Source organism: Aptenodytes patagonicus, chromosome 20 (assembly GCF_965638725.1).
Source record: "Aptenodytes patagonicus chromosome 20, bAptPat1.pri.cur, whole genome shotgun sequence".
Lineage (NCBI taxonomy): Eukaryota > Metazoa > Chordata > Aves > Sphenisciformes > Spheniscidae > Aptenodytes > Aptenodytes patagonicus.
The window spans coordinates 8790813-8802817 of record NC_134968.1 but is presented as its reverse complement, the minus strand read 5'-3'; the positions used below and the strand labels follow the sequence as shown (position 1 = coordinate 8802817).

The window sequence follows — 12005 nt, the reverse complement described above, 5'->3', positions numbered from 1 at the left end:
TATGAGACTTGAGCATGACGCAGATGGTATAGAATAAGGGGTGGATATTGTCCTGGTTTCGGCACGGATAGAGTTAATTTCTTTTCTAGTAGCTGGTACAGTGTTTTGGATTTAGGATGAGAACAAAGTTGATAACACACCGATGTTTTAGTTGTTGCTAGGTAATGCTTACACTAGCCAAGGACTTTTCAGCTTCCCATGTTCTACCGACTGAGAAGGCTGAAGGTGCACAAGAAGCTGGGAGGGGGCACAGCCAAACTGGCCAAAGGGACATTCCATAGCATGTGACATCATGCTCAGTACATAAACTGGGGAAAGCTGGCCGGGGGGGGCCGCTGCTTGGGGATTGGCTGGGCATCGGTCGGCGGGTGGTGAGCAATTGTACTGTGCATCACTTGCTTTGTGTATTATTATTATTATTATTATTATTATTATTATTATCATATTATTATTATTATTATCATTTTATTTCAATTATTAAACTGTTTTTATCTCAACCCACGAGTTTTTCTAACTTGTGCTCTTCCAATTCTCTCCCCCATCCCACCGGGTGGGGGGGAGTGAGCGAGCGGCTGCGTGGTGCTTAGTTGCCGACTGAAGTTAAACCACGACACCTTGTTAGTCCAGTGAGTCATGTACCACCAGTGGACCGGTTTCTTCAAGCCAGACAAGCCCATGAAATATTCCATCAGAATGCAAAAAGTCTGCGAAGGCAATATAAACTGTCTGACAATGAAGCTCGTTCCATTGTTCATGCCTGTCCCAAGTGCGGCAATCATGGGCCAGGAGTAGGGCTAGGAGTAAACCCGCGGGGCCTTAAAGCTTTGGAGCTCTGGCAGATGGATGTGACTCATATTGCTGAGTTTGGACGTTTGAAATATGTGCACGTCACAGTAGATACCTTCTCCAAAGCGATGTGGGCCACGGCACTGCCGGGGGAGAAAGCTCAACATGTGTGCAAACACCTCCTCGCCTGTTTCGCAGCTCTGGGAGTACCGGAACATATTAAAACGGATAACGGTCCTGCATGTATCAGTGCTAAGTTGGGGTCCTTTTTAAGGACATGGAACATTAAACATACCACTGGTATCCCACACTCTCCAGAAGGACAGGGTCTTGTGGAACGTGCACATCAGGTGCTTAAAGACTACCTGCAAAAACAGAAGGGGGATGAACAGGACCCCCAGATGAGGCTTAATAAGGTCCTTTTTACTTTAAATTATCTCTGTCTGATGGGTGACAGAGAGGAGCCACCAATTACTATTCACCATCAAAATCTTAAATTTAATCAGCAGACTGTAATTCCGAACTTAAAAGTGATCTACCGGGATCCTGCCACAGGCCAATGGCTGGGCCCTGTACCTGTAATCTTTAGTGGAAGAGGATATATGTGTGTTTCCACAGGTAATGGACCGGTCTGGGTGCCCAGCAGATCTGTGAAGCCTGCATTATCATCAGGACAACAGGAATCAGAGGACTCGTAACTACAAAACTTAACTCTGAGCGGTTTATCTTTTACCACTGTGTTTCCAAAGACAGCGGTGAAGGATAAGATAAATTGCTTAAAGTGCTTATGGTGTGTGCCGTGGGTATTGTGTCAGTGTTATCATTGTGATAAGAAGTGGTGGGCACAGTGCACACGTGCACAAAGGTGGTGTGAAACCTGCTATCTAAAAGAAATAGCGTTGTATAGAATACTAATAACCACTGGACACGAAACAGTTAATACGCTTGCTTTTGCTAAAAGTAAATATGTATGAATTGGCCTAGTTAATGAAAATGCTAAACTAATTATTGTATGTAACATTGAATATAAGAAGAAAAGCCTAGTCCCTGAAAGATTTTGTGAAGGAACAATGTCGAAGGTGCTTTGCCTGAAAACAAAAGAGGTAACTGGAATAGGATTAATCTGTGTCAGACTGATTTTGCAAGTCTTGAGCCCCGTGGAAGGCATTTGGATGCCTCCACAACCAAAAGAGAATGTATGGGTAACCCTGGCCAATCAAACTGGACAAGATTCCATCTGTCTATCCTTATCGTCTCCCGGCAATCCCTTTTCTACCTGCCTAGTAGGACTTCCTTTAGATAATTGGGACTTGGGCCTGATTAGTCCTTTCAAGGAAGCCTGCAGGGGGGGACGACATGCCACTGACAATTGGGATGGATGCCTACCACATCTTAATCACTTGCCAATAGAACCCCAGGAACTCGAGCTATTAGGGTCCATAAAAATGGATTGGTGTTTGTATTTCAATTATTCAGGGGCCAATGTTTCCCGGGTCTGGTCAGTTAACGCTACCCTAGAAATCTATAAAAATGAATCACTATGGTGTAACCAGACAAGCAACAATATATCTAAGTCGTCCAATGCGCCTATCAGGCTACCCAGAGGAGTTTTCTTAATATGTGGAGATCGGGCCTGGCCTGGCATTCCATCACACATTACCGGAGGGCCATGCTCGTTGGGGAGACTAACTTTATTCACGCCAAATATATCCTCTATTTTAAATCATAGGAGGGCCCCCCACAAGACGCGCACCAGGCGAGGGGAGCACGCCTATGATTCACAGTGTGACGACAAGGTAAATCTGTGGAATCCAAGTGCGATAGCTGCAGCTTCAATCTTGGCCCCAGGTGTAGCTGCAGCAAAAAGTCTGATCACTCTAAACAAATTAGGATGTTGGCTGGCAAAGCAATCAAACGCAACCTCTGAGGCCCTTACAGGGCTACTAATGGATGTAGATTCAATACGGCATGCTACCCTGCAAAATAGAGCAGCCATAGATTTTTTACTCTTGGCACAGGGTCATGGGTGTGAAGAGATAGAAGGTATGTGTTGTATGAACTTATCGGATCACTCCGAGTCAATTCACCATAGTATTCAAATGTTAAAAGAAGGGGTCCAGAAATTAAGAATAGAGGATCCATGGGATTGGTTAACCAAAATGTTTGGAAAGTTAGGTTTTAGTGGCTGGCTAGTTAGCTTAATAAAAATTGTGGGACTGTGTCTGATTATATTTTTATGCATATTACTGTGTGTTCCTTGCTTATTACAATGTATGCAAAGAATGATTAACAAGTCTATTTCTACGATATGGGTTGCTCAAAAACAAGAAGGGGGAATTGTGGAGGAATGGCTGATTCAGCAAGGCCACGATCTGGTATCGCTGAGCAACCCATGTATCAAAAAGTATCTAATACATGCTAACACAGCAGGATGACCACCGGGACTTCCCCGGACAGAACAAAGGACAATGGGCCGGGTAAACAACTGTAACGAAACTGTACCTAGAAGGAGGTGAAGTAAGCGGCTAACATGTCCTGCTGCCAACCGCCAATCGAGTAGAAGCAATAAGCGCGTGGACAATAACTTTAACCCAATCATAGCTTATTATTGAGCGCGTGTACAGCTGTAATTAACCAACCATAGGTTGTTATGAAGCGCGTGCCTATAGTAGATAACTATATAAACCCTGTTATATGCATGAATAAAGGCGGATGACCATACTCATATTGGGATCTGTCATTACTCCGGAATCGCAACTCCCGCTCCGTCATCGACACTGAACAAGGGGAAACTCCGACAGCTACCCATCTGTGCAGAAGACATCTCCACCTGTTTTCTGCTGAAAAGAAGAGAAGGAAAGAAAGGGCAGACTGGGTGGAATACAAAGCTGGGAGGGAAAAAAAGAAGATACTGAGGATCCAGGTACTGCAAGCACTTTAAAGCATTAGAAGAATATCGTTGCTCTCATCCAGAGGAGCTGAGGTTTGAAGACCTTCAAGTCTGAGTAGCATTGTTGCCTCAAAAAAAAGAATAGGTGACTGCTGTCTTCATGCTTGCTTGCTCGCTGCTATGAGAGAGAAGTTGTCAATTAAAAAAAATTTAAAAAAGAAACATATATCAGTGTGCACCAATCTGCAACAATCCGCATGCAGCAGTCTGCATGCATTGATCATCCCTCCTTTGAACTTAGGAAACCTCATACTAATTTGCTTGGATTGTGTTTGAATGCAAAATTCTCTTAACAAAGTGGCTTGATACAGTTATATCCAGAATTTATGTACGATGAGAGCTCCATGCAGCCTTTTCATTTACTACACCTATTTTAGTGCATTCAATATCATAGCTCTAATAATGTTTTTAAAAGCTTACTATGACTTCAGGGGGATACCCTACTCAGGACAGGAGATTCACTGGGGAGTGCTGGTGGAAGGAATCTGAAGCAGGAGCAAAGTACCTCAAGTAGTAATTAGTGAAAGGTCCATGACGACAGCTGAGGTGAGATCAGGGGAGGAGTAAACGCAAGATTTCATGTAACGCCCAATTCTGATGTAACTACCACTTCTGAATGGATGCCCAAAGTTCAGTTCCTCTCATGCCAAAGCAGAGGGAGCTGTTGGAGGTGACTGTGTCTGGAGGGTGGGGACCCAGAGGACACCTCACCCCAAGCTGCACGGGCCATCGCAGACAGGGTCTAGGGCCCAGCCCAGGGACTGCAAGCGGCAGCTGCAGTGGCTCCTGCCGGGGTTCCCCAGAGCAGCTGGGCCCCTCCAGGCACATTCACGTGTGCACCCCAGGCATGACTACACTTCAGGCTGGCCACACAGATCAGTGTGGATAGAAACACTCTGCAAATGCTGATGGCACGAGCAGCCTCACGCAGTTCACCTCTGGCTGATCAGGAGGAGCGTCTGTCAGTGTGGCATACATACGTGTGTAAACATATACACATATACATGTACAATACAGATCTCCCAGTCACTGTCCTAGACACTCAGAGAACTCATTCTCAAAATTATTACAGAGATGGAGTTTCATGAGAAGACAAGACATGGCCAGTCAATTGCACCAGCGAGCCTCCTGTTTATACATGACCAGCTCCTTTTATCCCCTTATCTGCCTTTTCCCACACACGTTTCTCTTCGGGCCACCTTGGTCCTTCCCTTTCCCCACCTTTAACTGCTTGCTTTAAATATCCCATAGTATCTTTTGTACAATCCCAAAATGCCGCTTCTGGCATCGCATAATAAGTCCCTTCAGCCTGCAGGCAGTAAAGTTCCTCAGCCTGCAAGGGGCCAAAATCAAAGACAAAGTCATGTGAGATGAAGTACAGGTCAGAGCTGGCTTCTCATCTTAGTTGTGTTGCTGTTGAAAGACAGTGTCTTCTGCTTCTCGGACAAAGCTCAAAGCCAAGCACAGAGACATAGTGGAAGGACCCTTCTCTCTCCTCCATGTATCCCCAATCCTAACAGTGAACGTTGCATGGAAACCTGGGAGGCCACCTGACTGCGCTCTCACATTTTAGAGGGAATGAGAGCCAAACACGTCTGTCCTAATTTTCCGGCTCCTGTGATTTCCTTCAATGAAGGTATCACTGCAGCTTTGCAGCTCTGAAGTTTGAATTCAGTGTTTCGGCAAGAGGCTTGCTGTGGCAACGACTGGATGCACGCCCTCTGCCCGAGTAGGGGAGCCAGACCCCTTGCAGTCCCTGGAAAGGCAGAGGCCTGGACAATTTAGGAGTGTGAAGAAACAGGTAGTGTTTCAATGGTTAAAGGCACTGTGCTGCAGCCAGAAGAGTGTAAAAAGGTATGTGAAAAGCCAGGAAGGGTACTTGCCTAAGGGCAGCAGAACCCGGGGTCCCATTTGGAGCTCTGTCTTCTCAGTCTCTCACCTCCACCCTCTGCCAAAGCTACTCACTGTTCTGCCACTCACAGGCAATAGGAGTGAGACTTTCCCTTCTGGTCACAACCAGGGGAGGAAGTCTCTGCCTCTGCTGTGTATCAGCTGCATTCCCTCACCACTTTAAAGGTGTCCTGTCCTCAGTCAGTGCTTCTAATGACCACTTGCCTTTCAATTCATTTGCAGCAGTGGAAGGATGTGCCTGGATCCACCCTGCTGAAATTCAGTCTTTTAAAAGCCATCTACCTCTGCTACGCTCTACTCCACCCATGGCAAGGGACAGACAACGTGTCTTCATTTTCGTGAAAGTTAACCTCCAGTTCATGCTCAGGTTATGGTCCTCTGAGCACTCACAAAGCATGGGTGCATGCTCAGTCTCTGCTCTACAGCAAATCAGCCAGGTACCTCCAAGCTGAGATTTCCCTGTGAGTCTCAGAGCAGTCAGTTCCAGGGATGCCTCCAGGTAGTTGGTGTGAATGGGACAGCTCAGGTTTGTGTCCCTCTGCTTTTCGCAGTCTCCTGTGAGTGTCTGAGTGGGTCTTGAGGCCTCAATCACCTCCCATATGCCTCCTGACGCATTGCAAGAGAGGCAGTACACGTTCTCAGTGCTCACCTTTAAAATCATTGCTCTGGTAAGCTGCAACACAAGCATGTCCACTCTGACCTTTCCGATATTTTCAACAGAAAAATAGACGGGTGCACAGAACAATAATTCTATAATGGAACGACCATGCAGGGCCTGGACATGCCCCAGCCCACGTGCTCAGTAGTGTGGTTGCACAGGCCCATTCAAGAGGTCACAAGCCTTGCAGCGTGTCTTCTCGCTTGGGAAGTCACAGTCTCTTACGTTACAGCTGTTTGAGTTGCCAGCCAAGAGAGGAGTTGCTGAGAACATCAGCACTTTGCTGGAAACGTCAGAATACTGAAGAGGGCTGTGGGTTTGCCCAAGTGCATATTATCATTCAGTGCTGCAGCTTGGTGTTGTCTGAAATGCCTCTTCAGCTTGGGTCTGTGCTCCTCCGATAACACAGTCTCACACATCACAGAAAGCAAAGCGGTTTGCAGTTTTCTGTTTTATCTCTCGGTGGGACAGAAATTGTGTGGTTAAAAAGCTTCCAGGAAGCAGATTAACCCAGGTTCAATGTTGTGCTGACAGGCTCTAGAAGAACGAAAAGGTGAAAGGTGAAAGCTAGCAAGCAGGAGAAGCAGGCATTTTCTAAGAAGTCTGGAAAAATCATGGAGCAAGTCCTCTTGTAAGGCACATGAGAGCATATGAAGGAGAGGAAGGGGGTTGGAATAGTCAGCACGCATTTACCAAGGGTAAACCAGGCCTGACCAACATGATCGCCTTCTCTAAATATGGCATTATGGATGGGGGGGAGCAGTGAGTGTCATTTACCTTGACTTTAGCAAGGCTTTTCACATTGTCTCCCAGGATATTCTCCTATCTGCATTAGGATATTATGATCTGAGTGAGTGGACAATGGGATGGGTAAAAACAGGTTGGATGATCAGGTCCCCACCTGAGCTCCAGCTCCAGCTGTGTCTCAGCCATGCCTGCGCCTGGCCATGTAATGTGATGATCTGGACCTGGGCCCATGGACTGACTTACCAGCTTGACCTCAGACTTTCCTCATCACTATGGACTTGTCTGATCATCTGGACCCTCACCTTACCCTGACTGTTATCCCCAGGCTTTCCTTGTTCTCATCACATGAATACTAAGGGACCGGGGCCTTTTTGGCAAAGCCACTGCTTCTGCCTGCCTTGTTATCTCTCTTGGCTACTCACTCCCTTTCACTCAGGAAGCTGCCCCTTCTTGTGGCTCCCAAATACATGGAGGTTTTCAAGACCTGACTGAATAAAGCACAGAGCAATTTTGACCTCATAGATGACCCTGCTTAGAGCATCAGGTTGGACTAAATGACCTCCTGAGGTCCCTGCTCACCTGCATGAGTCTATCATGCAGTGTAATGAGTAAGCTCTGATGGAAAACCAGCATATTTTTCAATAGTGATAAGAACATTAGTACTCAAGGCTGTGAGTCTCCAGTGGGTCCTGTGCCTTAGCTACTCTGACAGGTGATTTCTGATATCCTTGAGGGTACCTCTGATGGCAGTCAGCCCCTCGGATAAGAATCAGGACCTCTGCCTGGCCCTGTTGAGCTCTCACTGTTCCTATCAGGGGACAGGGAAAAAAAGAAAAAGAAAAACCCGAAACAAAACAACCCAACCCATATCTAGGATCCAAGGAGGCTCTTGCCAAGGGTCTCCAATGAGATGTGCATTCAACTGGAGATATCCCACTCCTCTCACTGCTGCCTGGGTACTGAGCAGTCTGGGTGCTCTGAACAAGACCCAATCTCTCCAGCTGTTGGAGGAGATGGTGACAAAAAACAGAGATTGTGACACAAACCCCTCACCAAACCACAGTCTGGGCTTTGTAAGAAAAAAAGCAGCAAACGACACAAGCTGAAAGCAGGCTGAGGTTTCCTGTTTCAGCTCCAAACTTCGTATATATAGATTGCCATTCTGTACCTGTCTCCTGCCTGGCCATAACAACTGTTTTGGCGCTTCAGGACAGTGGTGGAAGATGCTGCTTCTCCTTCTGCTCGCAAGTGCTTTTCTCCTTGTTCCAGGGTCTGGGGCTGGTGAGTACACAGAGACAGGATTTAGACGAGGACATGCAAGGGCAGAAATGGACACTGGGTAGGAAATCTGTCTGGTACCTGCCTTGCCTTTTCTCATATCTCTACTCTCTGCTCTACTCATCTCTCTCAGCTCAGACTGTGCCTGACAGCAGTGATGCATTACAGGTACTAGCATAGTGCCCTTTGATAGCATTTCAGACATCCAGAGTCAGGTATGGTCAGTCATCCCCAGGAAGTGTTGCTTGTTTTTCTCTCCCTTGTGCTTAAGTAATGCTTTGGACAGCCCAAGGAAGGAGAGTTATTGGCATCATTGGCATATGATGTCAGAGGATGACCCTCTCTCCTCATGCAGCTCCAAACTTGATGGGAAATAGTGGCGTATGTGATAGTAACACTTCTCATCTCTCTTCCAGGAAGGATCATTGGCGGACGGGAAGCTAAGCCCCACTCCAGGCCCTACATGGCCTATTTATCAATTGGAAATAAGTCAGATAGCCCTCACTGTGGAGGGTTCCTACTTCGCCCAGATGCAGTGCTCTCAGCAGCTCACTGTGTGGCTGGAAAAACGTAAGGCCCTGTCTTTCTTGTATGTGGGTTTTCTTCAAGTCCTGGTCTGGGGTGAAAGAGTACTCTGTAGTCTCTTCAGGCACAGCAGGGCTCTCTGTGAGCCGAGCCATCCCCTGTGAGTTGTAGGAATTGTTTGCCAGGGGCTGTGTGCCTGGGACAGGATTCTTCGGCAGCGGTCTCCTGGTCCATCGTTCCTACCATGGGTCAGAGCTACTGTTGGAGAAGAGGGGCTGGTGTCTCCCATTCCCTGTTTCCCTCTTGTCTTCAGAATGGGACACCTCAGACCTGTGTCAGCTTGGGGTAAGGGACCCTTGGTTGAATTGTGGAAGGAACCCAGGCTACAGAGGGCAACTTGCGGAGAACTAGTCTCCAGGGAGGCATACCCCACCACCACCTCCCTCAAACCACCTGACGTGGGGGCCGTGTGGCTGTGGTCAGTACAGCTGGAACATGTTGGTGTTTCCTGGCAGGAAAGTGAATATCACTGTGACCCTGGGAGCCCACAACATAAGTAAGAAAGAGCCGAGCCAGCAGGCATTCCACATTGGCCACTGGGTCATCCACCCCAGCTATTCAGGAGATACCTTTGAAAATGACATCGTGCTGCTGAAGGTATGCCCCCACACATCCTTGCTGCCCAAGGGATCTCCCCCTGCTCACTTCCCCAACCCCATGAACTTGTTCCCATTCCTTTGCCTGCCCTAACCCTATGTTCTCTCTGCTTGGCAGCTGAAGCCAAGGGCCAAGCTGACTAAGCAAGTGAGTTGTATCCCCTTGCCCAGTCACAACAAGCATGTGGAACCGGGAGCTATGTGCACAGTGGCTGGCTGGGGCTGGACGTCGATGACACAGGATAAGACTAGTGTGCTGATGGAAGTGGACCTGAAGGTGCAGAGTGAGGAAGTGTGTGAGACGTATTTGAAAAGGAACTATCTGCAGCAGTCTATGATCTGCGCTGGTGATGAGGATAACAAAAAAGCAACTTACCGTGTAAGTGTTGTTTTGGGCTTCGAGCTTGGGATGAGGTTGGGACAAGACGGTCAGGTTGGTTCTCAGGTGGGGGATGAAGGGGATTAAAATGAACTAGATTCTTCAGGATGATGTGCTGAGGCTCCTCTCAGGAGCTCTGAACCTGATGTGTTGATTGAACTGGGGTGCAGTTGCCCAGCTGTCAGCATCATGTGCCTTTTTACGTATCTGGGGCTATTTTACCCAGCCTAGCCACAGCTCCATCAGGCTCCAGATCTCATGTAAATCCTCTGTCATATCCTCCTGACACAGTGGGATGGCTTGGATAGTCCCACATGTCCAAAGTAGGACTAGATTCTTCTTTTCAGGGTTGTGAAGGCAGTTTCTGAACCTCAGACAGGCTCCAGGCCTGAATTGCTTCACGGATCAGCTTAGAGGAGTAGTGAGGCAGCTACAAGCCCTGCGGAGCTGGGTCTGGAGGCAGATGGTCAAAAGAGGAGGTTCTTCACACGGAGGGAGGCAAGAAGGCCACTTTTTTCCTTAGAGCTGGGGGAGCTGTGCTCTGACATGTCTGACCCCTCCCACTCCTTTTACCTCACAGGGTGATTCTGGTGGCCCATTAGTCTGCAATGGGAAGGCTCGCGGCATTGTTTCTTTTGGGCTCAAATACAGCATCTTCCCTAAAGCATTTACCAGAGTCTCCTATTTTGAGCCCTGGATACGTGAAGAGCTGAGGAAGTTTGCACTCCAAGACCTACCTGACTCTCCTTCCTCTGACTAAAATGCTCAGGGCCCCATTTCCACAATGCATCAAATACCTGCTCATGCTCAGAGGCTTAGCGAGGCAGCTGAAATGGAGTCAGGGATGCCCTCATGGCATATGCACAGGCTTCTGCGTTAAGGAATGTCTCAATGGCAAGGTAAAAACGCAGGTCGCAAGTACACGCAGTTTCACATTATTCCCTTCCTCTCACTGCTGCCCAACAGTGCTACCTCCTGCTCTGCTTTCTGGCCACCAATAAAAGCATATTCAAACTTGCTTGTGTGTGCAGCCTTCTTGGGAACAGGATGAAACACCCAAGCGTGAGAATGGGGAGATGACACTCTCTGGGACAGCCTGAGCCTGCCATTGTAGGTAGGGCATGCGATGTAGATCTCAATCCCTGCTGGCTGCAAATGCTGTCCCTCCCCTCCCTCAGCTTCTTCCAGTCAAGCCAGCAAGTAGATACAACCACCTTTCCAAATGATTTACCCAGCCTTTCAGAAACAGAAGCATCACAGCATCCAAGGGGAGATCATGTGGGTTTCCAGTACCAGCTTGAAGCCGTCTCAGGATCCTTAGACAGACTCAACACCAGCCAGCCTATTTACACCCTTTCCCTCCTTTCCATCCTCTTGAACCTCAGAAAAAGCATTTGCTTTGTAGCTGTAAAATGCCTGAGGGTTGAAATGTGGAGATTTTCTCATATTGGATCATCTGAGTAGGACAACTCTACAAGGGCAGAAACTGCTCCAGAGGCTCCATCTTAGCTGCAGGAAGATATCTCCACCTTTTGAAGCCCTCCTGTTGCACCCCAAGTACTTGGCTCCCTTCTACCATAATTTGGAATCAAGTAACATCCAAAATTGCAATGGTATGAATACAAGAGGCTACAGGATGTCCAACTATATCATAGGAATTCTCAAGCCTTCCTCTCAGTCATCCCAAGCACCAACCTGTATTTCTGGTCAAATGCCACTCAATTCCTGGGCCTGCCACAGGAAAAAATAACATGGCCAGAAGGGACCAAGGGCTGCCCACAATCTTGCACATCCCCCCCTCCAGGTTTTCCATCCAGTCCTGAACCACACTGGCTTTGCTCTTACACCCCGTAACATCCCTTTCCACTGAAATTCCACTCCATAATATCCTTTTCTAGGTCCAGCACTTTCTGCTCTCACATGCAGTCTTAGCTGTGTGCCATGTGAGCAGGAAAGGAGTAGTCAGCAGCACCAATGACCATGTGGAAGATGAACATGGCCTCCACAGGCTGCTTTCCTGTATTCTTCTACAAGTGCTCTGTCTCCGTACAGGTTCTGAAGCTGTGAGTCACCTTAACCAAAAAGATCCGGCACAGTGGCAATGCAAATGTTGAG

General features: G+C 47.7%; 1 pseudogene; it reads left to right on the top strand.

Moving 5' to 3' along the window:
* The window catches only part of LOC143169233 (von Willebrand factor A domain-containing protein 5A-like), a 106102-nt pseudogene extending 95200 nt beyond the window's left edge, over positions 1-10902 (top strand).
* Positions 10903-12005: the final 1103 nt, after the last annotated feature.